At 46.9% G+C, this 20,933-nt stretch overlaps 1 protein-coding gene across 1 annotated transcript in view; it reads left to right on the top strand.

Moving 5' to 3' along the window:
* The first annotated feature begins 13,578 nt into the window (after nucleotides 1-13,578).
* Nucleotides 13,579-20,933, top strand: part of LOC146007516 (uncharacterized) — a 61,478-nt gene continuing 54,123 nt past the window's right edge. Inside the window, exon 1 of the mRNA XM_083145932.1 lies at nucleotides 13,579-13,826. The gene's annotated coding sequence lies outside the window, so the exon portion shown is untranslated. The remainder of the gene's footprint in view (nucleotides 13,827-20,933) is intronic.

Raw genomic sequence — 20,933 nt, 5'->3', positions numbered from 1 at the left:
GCGCTTTACAGGCCTCAGCTGACTGGACACTGAACTCAATCAGCACTCTACTCAGAGCAAGGAAATAACTCCGCTCTGCAGTTTTAAATGTACAATAACCCGGGTCTGACCTGTGTATAACCCTTTTTTTCCCTGGGTTGAAATACTGGGTTATTCAACCTGGGTTATTGACTGTGGTGCTTTCACATCGCACATCGATCTGGGTCGAATCAGCAATAACCCAGGTCTTACCCGGGTTATTTATGCAATGTGAAAAGGGTGAGAGACTCATCACGTAGTGTGGTCATAGCTGGTAGTGATGTAACCATAGCATCTCCTTCTGATTGCTTTGTCACTAGTTACTGTACGTCCTCACAATCCTTCACAAAACTGCTGCTTCCCTCCTCTGGAACTCATTCCCCACCTTATCAGATTGTCTACTAGCCTGCGATGATTCAAAACGGCACATCTTGAACTAAAGACCTCTGTCCTCCCACCCTTCTCAGTTCAAATGCCATTTTTTAAATTCATACAGATAGTGGTAGATGCTCAATTAGTTCAGTAGCATTTCCCAGGTGCATGAGGGAGGGGTTAAATACTGGGTAAGTAAATCAAGACATTTTTTTCCCCTCAACACACTGAGCAATGCTAGTAACCAATCTAGAACACTACATGATAATAGGATTCAGAGATATTGGTTACATATACCTGCGCAGGTGTATGCTATGCCCCCAAGCCGCGTCAAGGCTTCTCTGTATATTGGGGGTCCCTAGCGCTATATCTAGGTGCAGGGTGCGGCACCCCAAAAAACCATCATAAGCTGGGAAGCCCAGTGCGGCATGCCAGTGATATACTAAGTGTTAATAATTAGTGATAGGAAGCCGAAGCTATATAAAAGGGAGATATAAATGAATGTAATAAAAATAGGAGAGAGATAGTGTTAGTGAGGGAAAAGTGTTAATAGAATGTAAGGGCATGCCGCACTAAAGCCACCCAGTCCATCCAGTCCAGGAGCACCGCATCCCACACCACCGTTACCCTAAATTGGGTCTACGATTAACCAGCAAGGAGCCACATGATAATGGCTCCTTACTTGATATATCCAAACTAAGAGCTACCTACCTTGGAGCAACCCCAGACTACTCCATGTGGCATAGCAGGACCCACATCTCCTCCTAATATGGGCTCCCTTCTGCCTCTAACAACATACATACAGATAGTGGTAGATGCTCAATTAGTTCAGTAACATTACCCAGGTGCATGAGGGAGGGGTTAATACTGGGTAAGTAAAACAAGACATTTTTTTCCTCAGCACACTGAGTAATGTAAGTAACCAATCTAGAACACTACATGATAATAAAATTCAGAGATATTGGTTACATATACCTGCGCAGGTGTATGCTATGCCCCAAGCCGCGTCAAGGCTTCTTGATATAGCGCTAGGGACCCCCAATATACAGAGAAGCCTTGACGCGGCTTGGGGGCATAGCATACACCTGCGCAGGTATATGTAACCAATATCTCTGAATTCTATTATCATGTAGTGTTCTAGATTGGTTACTAGCATTGCTCAGTGTGCTGAGGGAAAACATGTCTTGTTTTACTTGCCCTGTAACAGATTTAGCATGGCTAAATAGCAAAACTGTAGCAGGGTATGCTGGGATGTGTAGTTCAACAACAGCTGGAGGGCTGATGGTTCCCCATTCCTGTCCTAGTAAATGGTAGGGCCTGTTGGCACATGTCGGCTAAAAAAACCCCCAGAAAATATCATGTTGACATTTTGACTGTAGACAGCTGACATGTGGCGACAGGCGGCATTTCATGCCCTACCATCCACTACGGAGTGATGGGAGAATAAAATAGTGTGCTGAGCACAGCGAGGCACCGTGCCCGAAGCATGGTGACGCAGGGGTGCGGAACTCAAGGTGTCCATGTCCACTATGTTGACATCGGGACAAAAAAATGACATTCTGGCCCTGTCAACATTAGCCGTGTCGACCTTTGGTGGTCGACCCATGCATGTTGATCTTAATTGGGTCGACCCAATTTCCTTTACTACTGCACAGACACACAAGAATTCTATATTTCACATAAAAAATCGAACTCTATGTACAGACACAGCCCTGACAGTTTTTACATATGTATAGAATACATGTTTGTTACGGGAAGCCTAGTATTTGCCTGACTCAAACCTAAAAATGTAAATTCTTTTTATTATTTGTACTATGCAATGGAAACATTTTTATTGGCTTCTTTTTGATTTAACCCTTGATCATAAAGTTGTCTGTGACACTTCCAAAAAGAGGAAGCACGGTCAGCCGCAACACAAAAAGAGGAAGTCATCGGTCACATGATGAGCTCATTGTCTGGAGACCACTTTCTCTCCTTGCATTAGTTATATTATTAGGTGTGTACATAAACGATTAACATGTCAGAGGCCCCTGCTCTTAAAATATAAGGTTTTATTTTTTGTCTTTAAGATTTAATTTCTTTACAAGTTGCTTGAGGCTCAGGCCGCTATAACAATTCCTGCTTCGCCTCATTAGCGAGGCGAAGCAGGAGGGGACACCGACAAGATCTATTAAGATCTTGCCGCCGGAGTGGGGGAGCGCTAACTCCCCCCTCCGGCGATGTCCCTCCTGGAGACAGCGCATCAGTTAATACTGATGCGCCGTCTCCTTTTCACCCAGCCGGCTCACTGCGCATGCGCGGGATCTCGCTAGTCTCGCGAGATCCCAGCGCAGCTCAGCGCCAGCAGCAGGGACAGAGCTGTCCCTGCTGTTAGGTATAGGGCATCGCCACCTGCAGCTGGTGAAGTCGACAGCTGCAGGCGGCGGAACGGTCAGCGATGCTGACCGTTCATAAATCTGGCAGGAGGCAGGGGCGCAGTTCAAAATATCGCCCCTGCGCTATGCCTCCTGCCCCACACCGCCGGCGTTAGAGTAAACGCTCGGCGGGTGTGATAGATCAGGGCAAGCGCTATCCCCTGCTATAACGCACAGGGATAGCGCAGATTCCCCTGATCGCCATATAATAAATCTACCCCACAGTTAGGGAAGATTTATTAATTTATTAATTACACTGGTCAACAAATTGTTTGTAAAGGTGCGTACACACGGGGCAATATGATTGCTGGCAATATATTGCTAGCAATATATTGCTCAGCAATCATATTGCCCTGTGTCCCGTTTTCATCTGCGACCAGAGATGGTCGCGGATGAAAATTTAAACACTGCTGGGTGAAGAGGCAGGGGATGTCGCTGGTCGGAGGAGCATGTTCCTCCGACCAGCGACCATTCAGGGGCTGATTTATCGCTGGTGCACACTCCAATCACTGGCAATATGGTCGCTTAGCGACCATATTCCCAGCGATTTAAGCCCCTATCGCCCCCGTGTGTACACAGCATTATGCAATAAAGTATTAGCAGGCATAGTTTTTGAGAAACAGATGACCTACATTTTACAAAGCAAAATCGAATCGAATCCTAAACAATCCTAAACAAAATCGAATGGTTTTTGTGTCACTTTCGATTCGATGCGCGCTCCCGTTTTCACGAAATTGAACAGAAAAATCTACTGTGCAGCCATGGAAATATTGAATTCGATCTAGTAAATCGAATGTGTACAATGTACCATGAATATATATCAAATTCGATATCTAATGCAAAAGTACAGATCTAATGCCAAATCGAATGGAAAGATCTAATGCCAGATCTAATAGAAAATCAAATCTAACATCGAATCAAAAGCCAATCGATGTGTGTGTACAGGGCTTTAGAGCTATACGGTAACCTGATGGTGGGAGGACTGTGCATATCCGTTAGCAGGGTCTCCCAGTCACAGCTTGATTGACAAGCTACAGGCATTTGGGAGGCGGAGAGGGGTTTTTCCTAGCCAGCGTTCCCAGCAACGGGGGCATGCTGCCCCTGTTTTTCCAGGAAGGATGAGGACGGGGTCTTCAGGGCTGCAAACAGATCCTCGCAAGCTTACGGCGACTGGCTAAACCTGAAACCATCACCATAGATGGTTTTAATGGAGATTCCAGGCAGCGGCTACATATGCAGAGAGAGAGTTAGATTTAGGGGAGTTTTTGTGTTTTCTGTGCAGGGTAAATACTGGCTGCTTTTTTTTTAACACTGCAATTTAGATTTCAGTTTCCACAGTCCCTCACCCAAAACTCTCTCTGTACCTGTTACATCTGCCCCACCTGCAGTGCACCATGGTTTTGCGCCCATTGGAGAATCCGCACACTAGCATGCAAGTGGATGTGTACGCTAACACATCCGCTTGCATGGGGCCGATAGGAGAAATCAATCGATGGTCCCACACCATCGAATGAATTCTCTAGCCATCACTCTGAAAAGTAAGTGTATACTTGCTTTTCAGATGCCCGCTATCTGCCGAAACTGGGGGCAGGCGCTGACGTCATGTGATGTCAGCCGTCCGCCCCATGGAAGCATGGGCACACCTGCGTTCACTGGGGGACACCCAGCATTTCCATGGTCGCTCCCACTATTTTTGTGGGCACGCCCATAAAACGGTGAGTTTTTCCCTGCATTCGCCCCATGCCGGCCCCCTTCCTGCGCACCATTGATCGAACACCCTGGGAGTGCGAAACGTTCCTGTGGTTTGTACATGCGAATATTTGCTCATGCACAAACCAACACCATTGGGACCGGGAATGAATTCGGACCTCAGCGATCAGGTCTGAATGGCCCCAATAGATAATACTTTGCACTCAACTTGCATCCAAGAGCTGTAAATCAGGCTTGCCTATCCTCCCGGAATGGCCGGGAGTCTCCCGAAAATCGGGTCCTTCTCCCGGCCCCCCGGGAAGGTGGGCAAGTCTCCCGCTTTCTAGTGATAGCCTCCGCTCCCCCCTTGACCGCTGGTTTAATTACCATAAATCGCGGGTCCGAGGTGAGGGGGCGGGGCTTAAATGATGCAATCGCAGCATTTTGCCACATTTAAGACCCGCCTCTCTCTGCAGCCCGCGAATCACTGCATTTTTCGGCATTGGGGGGAGGGGCCAAGTGATGTCAGCCTTGCCCCCGCCCCCCTGACGTGTTGGGTCTCCGGGCTTCTCCAGGAGAGGTGAAATCAAAAGTAGGCAAGGATGCTCCAAATTAGACCAGAAAGTTGTTTACAACATCCCAGAGGTAGTTTTCTGATTTATGACTAGAAAAAATCTCTGCAAATCCTTAGATAACAACCATGCAGATATCTTATGTTCATTGAGTTCTGAGTCAAATATATAATCTCAAAGCAGTCCCACAAAAATACCCTTTATTACCTTTGCATGTCTCAAATGAGTCATGTTTATCTTACTTCTTGTATTTCACAATACTGCTTTTCAATTATAAATCGATAATTAAATCAATTAAACAAACTATGAAAATAGCTATGTTTGCTACTGTTTTGGTTCCAAATGTTCTACAGAACTTTTGATGGAACACTATGGGTGAAAACTTCTGAAATCATATTCGAACTCAGCGTAAAAAGCATCTAATCAGGTAATACATACCTCCCAACTGTCCCTCTTTCCACGGGAAAGTCCCGGTTTTTGGGGACATTCCTGCATCCCGCCTGGGGCCGCCAGTGTCCCGCGATGGGGGGGGGGGGCAGTTGGGAGTCCCCCCCAGTCCGAAGGGAATAGACGCTGGGCGTTCAGTGCTACAGAGGGGCGAAAAATGGGGGAATGGGCTTAGGAAGCATCATCTGTTAAAGAATGCCCCCTTTTCCACAGGCCATGCCCCCTTTTTAGGCGTGCGGGAGCGCAGCTCCGCCTTGCAAGTGTTCCTCTTCCTAAGCCCCAAATGTTGGGAGGTATGCAACTGTCCTGCTTCTCGCAGGACCATACCACTTTTTTGCAGAATCGACCCTTTTTTTTGGGACGGTCAAGCCTCCCTCCCATTACCGGTAGTGTCCCGCGTTGGAGGGTAGTTTCGAGTCCCCCCTGCCCGGTGCTCCAGAGCTGGGAATAGACGCTGCGCGCACGCTCCCTCAGGCTGAATGTTGGGAGGTATGGGAGACCCCTGGAGTTGTGACAGGACTTCTTTATGAGAAGAGGAGGGCTGACACTGGACAATTTCCCTGAGGTGGAGATACATATACAGTAGCTGGCAGGCCAGAAACTGCCTTCAGGATCCACTTGGCAGATTTATTAAGCTCGATGAAGTGATAAAATGGCTGCTACTTTATCACCACCTAATCAGCTCCTAAGTATTAAGTTGCAGGCTGGGTTTGAAAAATTAGTTAGGGGCTGACTGGTCTGTGATAAAGTACCAGCCTCCTTTCCACTTCAAGGAATTGTTGCCTTCAGTTAATGAAAAAAGAACGCCCAAATCTATTCTTCAGTAGTGGGGGGGGCTGTTCCCAACAGTCAGGGGATTAATATGATATACAAAGAAGAAAGGGACTGTTGTGTGAAACGCACAAGTTGAAATTAAAACGTAACTTTTATTTCAGATATAATCAAATTCCCTTGTAATATACTTCCGGAAAGAACAGTGAAATTATAGAGGTTAAAATCACACAGACAAATATAAACACACAGACCGTGCTCATATAGAATGGAAGAAAAGTGTATTAAAAGACACATGTGTCCACTTGAATATGTCCTGTCAATTTAGCAGGAATTACTGAAGGTATGCAGTTTTAGTAATACCGCCTTAATAGTGTAGGTTTAGGGGATTCTAGTAGGATATTTACTTCAATAGCGGAGTTAACTCAATTCTGGTCTCATTTGTATCAGGGTAAATCCCTAATTGGTATTGGGAGGTATACAGATATTATTACTAGATCTGTATCGTCCACTCCTAAACTTGCAATAAAGATCTTAATCTTACAATAAAAGATCCTATCAGTAGAGAGACTTAGAATTATCAGTTGTCTGTATCATTAGATATAATCAGCAGATAGATATGTATTAGTATTTTAATATCTATTAATTTGGTAGAGCTTTGCTGCCCTCTGCTGGACTAATGATATAGGCTTAATTGTGTCAATTCCTCACAGATTTACTCATTTGTAGGTCTTTGCTGCCCTCTGCTGGTTAAATGAAATAGACTTAATTGTATCAGTCCCTCATATAATTGGTCTTTAGGCTGCTACTAAGGATGCCGATCCCAAAGAATTTTTTCAATTCCGGGAATCGGGATTGAAAAATGCTCAATTCCAGGATTCCTAGGATCCTAGTATTGGCATCCCTAAAAGAAAATTGCCCCTGTGTCTCACACTGACTTGCTTTTGGGAGCGGTGGGGGGGGGGGGCAGGCGGCAGCGGTGCGGAGGCAGGTGGCGGGTATGACGTGTGTAGCTAGGGGAGGCCCGGCAGTGAGCGGGTTACAGCACCACAATTACTTACTTTTGGGGAGCGGCGGTGGGGGGCAGGTGGCAGTGGTACGGAGGCAGGCGGGTATGATGCGTGCGGTTGGGGGAGGCCCAGTGGCAAGCGGGTTCTGGCGTCACACTGACTTACTTTTGAGGAATGGTGGTGGGGGCAGGCAGCAGCAGTGGGGAGGCAGGCGGTGGGTATTAAGCATGCGGCTGGGGGAGGCCCGGCGGCGAGCGGGTTCCAGCACTGGTGGTGCAGCGCTGCGGCCTGCGCAGCATGACCTATGACCGAACCGGGTCATAGGTCTGGGTCGGGAACAGCCGGGCAATGTCTGAGCAAGTGCTTAGACGCTGCCTGGCATTAGACTGAGCTTGCGCAGTCTGATCCCGAAATCCCGGGATTGGATACTCCAGATATATTGGGGCCAAATTCCGGGATCCCCCTGATCCTGGGATTGGCCACCCTAGTTGCTATCTTTTGCAATGGTGTGCCACTGAGTAACTAGGTTATTATACTCCACTCAGTCGCCACATTGTAATCTCGTCTAGTGAGAAGAGTTAACTGCCATTTTTTGTGTATATATAAATATATAAAATTCCCCCAATGTTATGGTGCATGGGTAGAATGTGGTCGTTTATATGATCCAAAATAACATGACTGTGGGTGGATGGGTGCGTGGGAACAGACCGAGGTACTTGGTACACTAATGATGTGTCCCCAGACTCCTCTCCAGCAGCTGACTCCCAGTCCTTGTCTCCTCGCCTCCTCCTCCTGTTTCCCCAGCCCTCCTCCAGAAGTTATTGTGAATGTCTAATTAATATCAAACTGATGGATAATAAGTGAAGTGCGCAGATTACGTACTGTGTCTGTAAACTTAAAACCTTCTATTCCTAGCTACGGGCGAACTAAAGCGTAACGCCACGTAGCGAACCTTATTAGTGTTGCACACACCGTATTACGATACCCTGATAGCGGTATCCTTTCGCAGTACTTAATTATGAGAAAATACACTAGGTATAAATTACCGTAAACCTTTCAGCTTACTGCGAATAATACACGAGACGGTATAAATTCCGGAATAAGGGTACAAAGTCCTTAACCGTATATATTTGAGTCCCTAGTGGACAACAGGGGATTACTGAAACATTTTATACAATTTACCTTAAAATACAAACAATATATATTGAAAAGGGGAAAGCCAGATATAAATACAATCGGCTAAAATACAAATACACAGAAAAGGAAACGGGGTACCGTTTCTCACGCTTGCGCCCCTCCGTCGGACCGGGGCACTATAGTCAGAGATCCTGATCACAGTGGGATAAAAAAGCAAATGGACTGTCCAGACTCCTTGTGCAAGGAGGTATCGGGTCCAGACAAAGGGATGCAATAAAGTTCTCTATTGGCCAAGAGGTCAGGTTTCGCTTCTCCTTGATTGGTACAGTAGAATGCACAGCTGTCTCTTTTGTCCACAGGCTTGTCATCATGTCCAGGGGTCTTTGCTGTGCAATTGAAAACCATCTGTTTACTTCTGCACATGGCTTCAAATACATGTTTTATAACCACAGTTGATAACTTATTGCTGGTATATGCTGGACTGCGTGCAAGAGACTGATCAGATAGGTACTAAATATGTCCAGGGGGAATCGTGTATTAGCCTTAATACTATGTGTAGCGATTTTTAACCATATAACTATATTTTATTATTTGTCAATGTGGGATATGAATTTATGTGTAGTATTATGGCTGCACACGGGGTTCGTATTATTATTTCACCTGGTTCCTTCACTCCATTTACGTAACTCTGCGAACCAAAATGGCGGCCATACCATTGTATTGTGGTGTATATGCAACTCCACTTTGACATTATCTTGGAAACCCAGTTGCGGACTCCATTTGTCCCTAGCTCCTCACCACCTCCTCCTATGTCCCAAACTACCCGAAGCTCTCCTCTACCTGTAATCTCTGATTCCCAGTCCCCTCTTGTCCTTGGCTCCTCACCTGGCTCCTCCTGTGTCCCCATCCTGTAATGTCTGACTACCAGTCCCTGTCCCCGGCTCCTCACCTCCTTCTCCTGTTTCCCCAGCCCCCCTCCAGAAGTTATCTTGGAAATCCAGTTGTGGACTCCACTCCGGGGGTGCTACTAATGATGTGTCCCCAGCTCCACTCAAGCAGCTGACTCCCAGTCCCTGTTCTTGGCTCCTCACCTCCTGCTCCTGTGTCCCCAACCTGTAATCTCTGACTCCCAGTCCCCTCTTGTCCTTGGCTCCTCACCTCCTCCTCCTGTCCCCAGCCCTGGCATGTGTGATTCATATGAATGACAATATTAAAGGCATTCATTTTAATTAGCTTTATATGCGGATGACCTCTTGGAATCCATATTTAGTCCTACTACATCTTTATCAGCCTTGATGTTGGAGATTAAGAAATTTGCATCATTATCCAACTTCAAAATTAATTTTACAAAATCAGTAGCTTTAAATATAACTACGCCTGACAACATAATAGAGGGACTCAAACAGAACTTTCCTTTTTCTTGGCACCCATCACATATAAAGAACTTGGGGGTTATATTGTCTAGAAATAACTCAAATCTTTTTCAACTCAATGTTATGCCACTAATAACTAAATTGAAAGCTGCTTTTTTGAAGTGGTCTGCCCTTAGATTATCATGGCTAGGTAAAATGAATACGATAAAAATGAACATCCTCCCCAAAGTCCTCTACTTACTCCAAGCCCTTCCTATTGCAAATCATCCCTCCTTCTTTAAAGAATTACAGAGTATAGTGGGTAACTTTGTCTGGGAGAATCGCAGACCAATGTTAGCTCAGAAAGTTCTTGTCCAGAGTTGTTCTAAGGGAGGTCTTCAAGAGTTGTAGAAATGTCTAGGCCTGTACTGTATAAACAATGGCCCTCAATTGAAGGTCAGTCAGTTGGCCTATCTCCTCGTGTCAATCCTTGGCTTTGGAAAATCCCTATGGTACAGCATCCAACATTAACTTCAACGATCAAATGCTGGGTTAAGTTCCGACATCTTTCCTACTTCGACCCAGGTACCTCACTTCTCACTCCTTTAATTAATAATCCAGAATTTCCTCCAAGATTCAATCTATGGAACCTCTTAAGAATATTTTCAGTGGATGTGTCTTACCTGGGTCAACTGGTTGATAAGTCTGGCCTACGTTCTTTCTCCGATTTACGTGATGGTATTGGTCTTCCGTCTAGTCTTTTTTGGTTCTATCTCCTGATTAGACCCTATATTTCATCTCTCCCCCGTGAAGTCACATTTGGGAACCGACACCCTTTGAGTCACTATTTTTATTACAGGACCCACCGAAACACTTGATATCCAAGTTATACCGTGTGTGTTTCAGTAATTTCACTGACTCAATGCCTAATTATACCCTGGCTTTGCACAAGGAGTTGGACCGAGACCGGAAGATCTGCAGAGCAAAATATTTAATTTCACATTTGCCTCCTCACCGGTACAGACACTAGAAACTCAATATAAGATACTGTCTTGTTGGTATAGATGCCCCTCAATACTGCATCAAATATCTCCCAAATGTTTGCTGGAGATGCAACCAGTCCCCGGTACCCCCTACACATCTGTTGGTCATGTCCAGTGCTCTCTGTGTACTGGCGTCAAATTCACCCTTTCATGACAAAATTTTGGTTACTTAGTCTAACAGATATGCCCATCTCACAATTAAAAAAAATATCTAACCAGGCATTTACTGAATGCAGCCAGAGCAATTATACCTTGCTACTGGAGATCTGCTGAGTCTCCTCCCCTATCCCGGTGGCTCCGGAGAATCAACTTCTATATGTCCATGGAAAACCTCACTTCTTTTCTGAATCACGCCTCTCAAACTTTTAATGCTACAAGGTATGGCTGGTTAAAATGTATAGAATCCTCAGATTACTCCATGCAATCTATGCCTGGCCTTACGTCTAACACACAGTGATTCTTAAGACAATCCTTCTCTTAACTGCCCACTTTTTCTTTTCTCTTTCTTTTTTCCCTTTCCTTTTCATGTCTTTTACTCTCTTCTTCTTTGTAGAGTAGAATAACTATATAAGTGAAATAGGGGCAATTAATCTTGTTTGGCAAACAAGCGCAGCCCTATTTATGTTTTGCGTAAATGTTCTATACCTCCCATTTGAAAACCTTCGTATGTATCGGAAGAACACAATATTGTTATGCTATATTGATGTTGTTTTGAAGCTGTAATTCAATAAAAATTAAATGCATAAAGAAAAAAAAAAAAAGAGCACATTGTGTTCCCTTCTGACCCCCTAGTGCACCTCCTCGGACATTCATCGCCAAGATGCTCAATTATTGTGACAGGGATGCTATTCTCAAACTGACGCGCACTAAGGGCCCACTGCTGATTCATGGCTCTAAGGTTACTGTGTTTCCCGACTTTGCCATGGAGATACAAAAGACCCGTACAAAATTTCATCCAATCAAGAGTTTGCCTGAGAGACTTGAACATTCCTTATGCCATGCTGTTCAAATCTAGGCTGCGTATGGTCATGAAGGTGAAACCAAGGTTTTTTCTACTCCCAGGGATTTGGGCGTGCGGCTGGATACACACAGGTCGGCGAGATGGGCCAGGTTGGTTGACCCCGATGAGTAACCCTATATGTTTTTCTATGCCTTCTGTTACGGTTCTACACCTCCTCCCTCCAGCCAGACTAATTGTTGGGTTGATGTGTGGCTCAGTTACCTTAGTTACTTCTGTCCATTTGCACAGCCGCAAGGATTGGGTCATGCAATGCTTGATTGGGCGGAGAGTCTGGTCTTCTGTCCTGTTGTCACTGTATTTTTATCCCATCAGTTTGTATGCTAAGATATAGTTAGATTGCATGTTGTATGCCTCAGTTAGGGTTGGTATACAGGGTTGGATGGGTTAGTTTGTTTTTTTCTTACTTGCTGTATTGATGTGTACTCATGATGTGTCGTTTGTTTTGCTGGGTTATTTTTGAGTGTGCTGCTGCCCCATGGTCATTGTTTTTGCCGCAGATCTGATGTTTGGTATAATTTTGACTAGGTCTCATAGGTCCCTTCACCATGAACTTTACAGAAGGCACGCCGTCACTCAAAGGAGTTACAGCGACCAGGGAGCGCAGTGGCACACAGCCAGGCTGGAGGCTGATGCAGCTGCTGCCAAGAAGACAGATACTGAGCGCACACCAACATGTATAACGTCCCATTCCCAGCAGTCACCTCTCCAGTTACGTCCCCCAGTGTTACTGTATAATGACCCATTCCCAGCAGTCACCTCTCCGGTCACATGCCCCGGTGTTACAGTATAATGTCCCATTCCCAGCAGTCACCTCTCCGGTCATATCCCCAGTATTACTGTATAATACCCCATTCCCAGCAGTCACCTCTCCAGTTACGTCCCCCAGTGTTACTGTATAATGTCCCATTCCTGGCAGTCACCTCTCATGTCACATCCCCAGTGTTACTGTATAATGTCCCATTCCCAGCAGTCACCTCTCCGGTCACACCACCCAGTGTTACTGTATAATGTCCCATTCCCAGCAGTCACCTCTCTGGTCACATCCCTCAGTATTACTGTATAATACCCCATTCCCAGCAGTCACCTCTCCGGTCACATCCCCCGGTTTTACTGTAAAACGTCTCATTCCCAGCGGTCACCACGCAGGTCACATCCCCCGGTGTTACTGTATAACGTCTGATTGCCAGCAGTCACCTCTCCGGTCACATCCCCCGGTGTTACTGTATAATGTCCCATTCCCAGCAGTCACCTCTCCGGTCACATCCCCCATTGTTACTGTATAAATGCCACATTCCCAGCAGTCACATCCCCCGGTGTTTCTGTACAACGTCCCAATCCTAGTGGTCACCTCTCCTGTCACATCCCCCCAGTGTTACTGTATAATGTCACATTCCCATCTGTCACATCCCCGATGTTACTGTATAATTTCTCATTCCCAGCGTTCACCTCTCCGGGCACATACCCCGCCCCGGTATTACTGTATAACATTCCATTCCCAGCGGTTACCACTCCGGTCAAATCCCCGGAGTTACTGTAAAATGTCCCATTCCCAGCATTCCTATGGGGACACTCACCTGCCAGCCACCCACTACTTTTACCGACAGGAGCGGCTCCAATTTCTGGGTATCACTCTAGTCTGCAATGTAGATTATTTGCGCTTTGTGGTGCTGCCGCTGCGCACCTAACTTCCGGGTTCTGCGTTCCACCTCACGCTCTTCCTGTAAGGCTGTACGTCCTGCCGTCAGCTCTCTAACACAGGGGGCTGTCACACACCCGTACGTCTGGGATAGGAGTTCCAGTGCACTTCCTGGTTATGCGGTCCACTCTACTTTCGGAAAGTGCGTTCCACCGTACTCCGCCTCTGCTCTAAGTTCTTTCCAAGGCCCAGGAATGTATACTTAAGTTTCTTCTGTCCATATCAAGCTGCGGGTTAGGGAGGAGGCAGCAGGGAGGATACAGTGTTGTGTCAGGCAGCATCAGGTAATTAGATATAGTATTGTTGTTACATTATATTATATTAGTGTTATAGGGTGGAGCAGTCTGTGGTGCTCTGTGATTATAATGCAGGCGGAGCAGACTCTGGTCTCCTGAGAGTGTTAAATGATATATATATTTATATCAGACTGTTGTGCCCTGTGGCTGTAGTACCAGACCCATATACTGGACCATTCCCACATGGACACAGTTCCCATTTCCTGGGCTCCATAATGTCTGGTAATGTATATACTAATGTGGGGTAACAAAGGGGTATCAGGGACTATGTAAAAACCGGACCGGACTAAACCCCGGACTGCCGGACAGGACATCAAAATCTGCAGTCCGGAGCTTGTAGGGTCCGGTCCGGGGGGGTGTCCTGTCCAGGGGTGTCTTGTCCGGGGGGGTCCCTGTGATAGCTATCACCAGGGACATGGGGGAGGGGAGATTACAGCCTCCCCGGCTGGTCCGGACCGTCCGGTTTTTGCTACATGCCCGGACCATACAGGGAGGCTTTATTCTACCCCCCCTCCTCTACCTGGTGACAGGTGTGACAGGCAGCCCCCCCGGACAGGACACCCCCTGGACCGGAGGCTACAAAATGCAGAGTTTGATGTCCGGTCCGGCGGTCCGGAGGTTTTGTGTTGGTCCGGTTTTCACCCATACCCGGGGTATCACTGCGCTAGTGAGGAGTAAATAAGAGTCTCTTCATATAAAGTGATATGTAGTAAAATCTACTTGTATGTGCTTATTAAAGAGGAGTGAAACACAAACATATTATTTATGTATATTTAATCATAAAAACATTTCAGGTACTCTTTACTTAGTTGGGCGCCCACGATCTCCATCGCGGGCGTCGCGGGTAAAGAAATCGTGGGGATCGCGGGCATCGCGGTCAGTACATTAACGGCCGCGACGCGATCCCCGCGATTCCCCATAGGGTTCAATGTTAAATTTAGTGCTGCCCGCGATTTCACATTCAATGCTCCAATGGCCGCGATTTGGCCATAGGAATCAATGTTAAATGGGCCACAGAGCCCAAATAGGCACAATTAACACTTAAATGTCCCCCAAAATTTGTAACGCCACCCCACGATCCACGCCCAAATAGGCACAATTAACACTTAAATGTCCCCCCAAATTTGTAACGCCACCCCACGATCCACGCCAACCCGAAGCGTGGCGAGCGGCGGCGGTACGCGTCCTCCGACCTTTTCATACCCCCACTATCCACGTCGGCGTGGAGTTGAGAATAGAATAGTGTGGCGAGCGCAGCGAGCCACCGAGCCCGAAGCGTGGCGAGCGGACGCGGATACCTTCACAGGTAAACGTGGCCCTACGCGGGCTTCACAGGTATCCGCGTCCCCTCGCGGGGCTCGCTGCGCTCGCCACGCTTCGGGTTGGCGTGGATCGTGGGGTGGCGTTACAAATTTGGGGGGACATTTAAGTGTTAATTGTGCCTATTTGGGCACAATTTAACTATTTGGGCATTTAACATTGATTCCTATGGCCAAATCGCGGCCATTGAAGCATTGAATGTAAAACCGCGGCCAGCACTAAATTTAACATTGAACCCTATGTGAAATCGTGGGGATCGCGGGCATCGCGTCGCGGCCGTTAATGTACTGGCCGCGATGCCCGCGATCCCCACGATGGGCGCCCAACTAAGTAAAGAGTACCACATTTCATATAAGATGACAATTAAAAAATATATAATTGAAGATAAAATTGAATTCAGAAGCATCAGAATCTTCGGGTGAGAACCTTTTAAGACATAAATAGTCAGATTTAGATGCTGGCCTCCCATACACATATATATATATATGTGTGTGTGTGTATGTATGTATGTATGTATATGTATATATATATATATATATATATATATATATATATATATATATATATATATATATATATATATATATATATATATATATATATATATATATATATATATATATATATATATATATTATACACAAGACCTGCACTCTCACCCTCATATACAGGTAGCCGCTGGGGTGCCGTATAAATAACAGTGTAGCCAAAACTCACACTGCTATATAGATACAGAGACTCCCCAATGGGGAAAACAGCACTCGCCAGACTTGTTGAATGGAGTCACCAGGGTTAATGTCCCAATCAATTTATTCAGAAATAAGCCTGCCGATGTTTCGGTCCCTCAGGACCATTCTCAAGGCAGCACAGCAAATCAAGCAATATGTCCAAGGGGTAACAAGGGCAGGGAGCTGATTCCTGGTCCCTGCTTATAAAGGGGAGTGTATCCTCCCACCGCTGGTTTGCGTTCCACATCGATGATAGTGCAGTGCTGATCGCAAGTTTAAAGTAAGCGATCAGCAGCGGTCAGTGCTGCACAAGTGTCCTCTTGCAGGGGTCAAGGTGGCCGGCTAATATGTGGGACCCTATCGCAATTATCCTGAATATCCATATGATATTAAAGCAGGGCGGTCACATGGTCACCACAGCCAATGCCATTCATTGGTTGGTAGGGGTCATGTGTCCAATGTTGTGGTTCTGGGCTGTCAATTTAATTGATGCTGCCATGGGACAATGGGTTGTGCAGCACTGCAAAGCAGGGACCAAACACACGGGTGGGGGGACCTGATACACGGATATTTAGCATAGTGATCATACTAGACACAGGCAATAAACAATTTATATAGCATTAAATAGGCTTATGCCTCTAGAGTGATATGAGTTAATAAAGGTATTGGTCAATACACGGTAGATGCATACAGACATGGGTTAAAAAAAACATGCGTGCATAAAGTTTAAAATTATTAATACCAGGATGGGACTCCGGGATTCCCTCCTACTAAGGGGTCTATTGTAACCAAGTGTAGACTAACCTATATTATGTGTGATAATACTAGGGGTGGGCAAATTAGCACAGTGAATTTGTATATAGCAAGTGTACCGCTACAAGATCACATCCCTGGATCCCGCTAATAGACATAATCTGTGCCACGAACCACAACTTCAGTGGTATCCTGCGCTGTTTGAATAGCAGCACTTCTCTAGGACCCTGCTGTTAATAGAGGTCCAGTAGATAGATATAAAGAAAGATATAGAGGTGTGCTTGAATGTGTTTCACCCCCACATTTTTTTTTTTACATAGGTAAACAGTAGAATATATTTATTGCGAACAATAATAAAACATAAAATACACTTATTCTGAAGAGTAGTTTCCAATTGGTGATTTCACATAGGCGTTTTGATACCCGATTCGATCATAAGTATGTATTGGTCTGAGATAACCCTACGCGTTTCGTCCCATGGGGACTTCTTCAGGGGTAACAAAGGATCAATTGGTAACAGATTTCAGTTGGAAATAGACAAAGTATAAAATACTCTAAGGTATATATTGATAGAAAGGGTATCGAAGCTTAATTTCATATACCAAAGTATGGCTTCAATCAAGGGTGGAAATAATGAACATGATTAGAAAACTATCCAATTGATGTCTTCACAAAACTCCTATGTGAAAAATCTTTTTGGGGTGATCTCTCTCTCAATCTATCTATCTATCTATCTATCTATCTATCTCGTGTTTCGGTTTTATTAACCGTCTTCAGAATAATAAATCCAAAACCTCATGGTTAATATCTGAGCTCCTTGGAATCAGTTTATTTGGAGGAAGCGAGTGCTGCCATGTGTCATATACTAATTCTTGTTAGGAGCTGCACGGGCAGCGCCTCCGCTCGCCCGGCAGTCTCCTCTAAAGTTCACCCGGCGGTTGCCGGGTTACCTCGACGCCGTCGCGTCATCAGCCGGGAGCCTCCGGCAGACGATGACGGGCGTCAGGCTGCCGGCGTACAACCCCTTCCTCCCCTGCCGCAGCGGTTGCCAAGGCGACGGGGACGCCTGGCGGCCGCAGGGAAGAAGGGGTGTGCATGACGCCGCACGCAGCGTCAGGGTTAGTGCTTGGCGCGCTATTTAAACTGGATTGCCGGGGCACTCAGACGCCGGCTATAGCTCTTGATTGGCGTCCAGAGTGTTTCCGGTTCCAGGCTCCTGTTCTACACTTGGCTCCTGTTTCCAGTACCTGTTCCTGGCTGCCTCCAGGATCCTTGCCCGTGTCTGACTACTGATATCTTGATTTTCAGATAAGTTGGGAGATTCCCTCTCCTTGTCTCCCTACTTCTCATTTATTTATTGTGTCAGCATATTGTGTATTGTTACACCCGTCAGCAGTTCTTATTGTGTCAGCATATTGTGTATTGTTACACCCGTCAGAAGTTCTTATTGTGTCAACATATTGTGTATTGTTACACCCGTCAGCAGTTCTTATTGTGTCAGCATATAGTGTATTGTTACGCCGTCAGCAGTTCTTATTGTGTCAGCATACTGTGTATTGTTACACCTGTTAAGCATTTGGGTACAGCTCGTGTATTGTGATACCGGTCAGCTTGGCTACGGTACATTGCCTTACCCGTTGCCAACAGCGTTTGCACAGCAGGTTCCAGCCTAGACTGCTATCCACTGGCACCCCTCTCCGTAGGGCAGGGTGGTTCTCGCCTCCTTGGTTGTTAGGTAGATTTCCCCTTGTTTACCCCTGGCCTTGGCGGCTGCGTTGTCACTAGTAAGACCAGGTGGCATCGGGGTGGGAGCCTGACTAACGGGCTCCCACGAACGCGGCTATTATTGGTGAAGGTTAGCTTAGCACGCATCCACCAACTCCAAGGGGTGACAACGGAGTTAGGGTAGGCGAGATCTCTCTGTTCCTAACATTATAGCCGGCCCAATACTTCACCCAGCTTCCTGTCAGCTATCATGGATCCGGCCCAGCAGGCTGCTAATCACGCTTTGGCAGGGCAGATGCATACCCTGACTCAAGAGCTTCAGAAATTGACCCTCCGGGTAAACTCACAAGAGGAACGGGTACAAGGGGTCTTATCCTCATCCAGGAACCCCGAACCCAAGTTGAGTCTCCCGGACCGGTTTTCCGGGGAGCGTTCCCAGTTTTTTTAACTTTTTAACTTTAGGGAGTCGTGTAAACTTTATTTCACCTACATGCAGCAGGAGCCACTGCAGTCATTACATGTGGGGATAGAGTAGGTGTACTGGAGGAGTGGCACTTTAAGAAAACTTTACTGCTGCAGGATCCTCCCTCCTCTATCCCCGCCCAGACCCCAGTCTTAGAAAAAGTGCCCGGAGGAGTAGGTTCTCTGGGCCTATACTCCTCAGGGAGTTAGGTCTTTTTACTTTTAATTTTATTTTTTGACTGCTGATCACAGGCAGACCCCTCCGCAGGGTCTGCCTGCTCCGTGGGATCTGGAGGGGGGCTGGTCGCCACTGCCCGCAGTGCGCCTTCCATGCACCCGGCCACCGGTGCCACCGCATCGGGGACCCGCCGCAGCTGCACGCGGCTCGCGTTACGGGTCCAAGGCCTGGCCACTACTCCAGAAAAGAAGGCAGCATCGCTGCAGGTAAGCGGCGCTGTGCGCCGAAATGTGGCCTGAGACGGGCGGGCGCACCCGTTCTCTCCTATGCAGCAGCCAGTGTACTGACGGCCGCCATTTTGGCGTGCGTCAGCGGGGACAGTATTAGAGCGGAGGCTGTACACAGCGCTCCGCTCTAGTGTAACTACGCGCCGGAGGGAGAGGGAGGGCTTAGGTGATGTCACCTGGTACCGCCCTTTCTCTTTCTCCTCTCTCTCTGCCGGCGCCATTGCTGTTACACCGCGAGGCTGACTGAGGGACATCGTGTACCGCGCTCCAGCGCACGCACTGCAGTCCAGCGCCCCCCCTTATCCACTACAGAGCAGGTCTGTAAGTTACTGGGGGAATATTTTTGTGCACAGTTTGCAGAGATTGTGCATAATCTCTGATACAAGGGCGGAAGGCTCCCCCTCCCTATCCTAGCTCAGCTCCGCTGTTTTAGGAATAGTATCTGTTGCTTATAATCTGTGCACTCTTGTTTATCTGTGTCTGTGTGTGTGGGTCTGTGATTCTAAATAACTAATCTCATACACTGACAGTATGGCAGGAAAAGCTGCCTCCAAAGCTGCCCTTAAGGTTTTTACATGTAAGTCCTGTAAGGAGCAGTTCACCCAGCATATAAAGGGTGTTTCTTTGTGTGAATCTTGCTATAAAGCAGAGCACACACAGGAAGTGGAGCCTCAGACACAGACTTCTCAGTCAGATTCTTCTGAGCCTTTACTACAAAATGTGTTGGCTGGATTGGCTGCAGAATTAGCTGCTTCCAGGAAGGACAGGGAGCGGTTTCATGCTCACCTATCCATTATGGCAGGGGTGAGGAACCTTTTTTGTGCCAAGGGCCGTCTGTATGGGGAAAAAATCCTTCGGGGGCCATATATAAAAATTTCTCTTACAAATTGTCCTGCTGCAGCTGTTTCACGCTCTGGCGGCTGCCACTGAATAGGACTGACAGTCTTCGGCTGCTGTTAATTAAGAGGAATCTCGCAAGAACTACCAACTTCTTGCGAGAATTCCCCTGTACTTGACTCCTGGCAAAGGGTGGGAGGGCCACTCACATCAGCTACGGGGGCCGCATACGGCCCCAGGGCCTGAGGTTCCCCACCCCTGCATTATGGGTTCTACTGAACCAGCCTGGGTTAAGACCCTTATGCAGTCTATGGCCTCTGGGTCAAACCCAGTGGCTGGCCCTTCACGCCCTCCACAAAAACGTCCTAGATCTCCCATAGGTTCAATACAGGGAGCTGATATTGATACTGATGGGGATGAGGATGTGGATTTACTTCAGGTAGATGATCCTGAACACATTCAGGATGAGGCGCTACAGCGTGATGATCCTCAGGGGGTAGAGGGCCTGATTCAGGCTGTTCGCACCACACTTAATTTGGTGGAGGAGGATGCTCCTATGCCTTTGTCCATATTTGGTCGGACACAAAAGCAGCAGGTTAATTTCCCTGATTCGGCTGAATTGGACAGACCTCTTATTAATGCATGGAAAACGCCAGACAGAAAATTCCAATTGTCTAGGCGCATGAAGCTGCTTTACCCTTTTTCTCAGGAATCTAGGGAAAAATGGGAGACTCCGCCTCCAGCTGATGTCTCGCAGTCCAGGCTCTCTAAGCGAACCACGCTTCCAGTTCCGGCTGCTGTGGCT

The sequence above is a fragment of the Crinia signifera genome, chromosome 6 (genome assembly GCF_055691185.1).
Source record: "Crinia signifera chromosome 6, ASM5569118v1, whole genome shotgun sequence".
NCBI lineage: Eukaryota > Metazoa > Chordata > Amphibia > Anura > Myobatrachidae > Crinia > Crinia signifera.
This window is presented reverse-complemented; position numbering and strand designations above follow the sequence as displayed.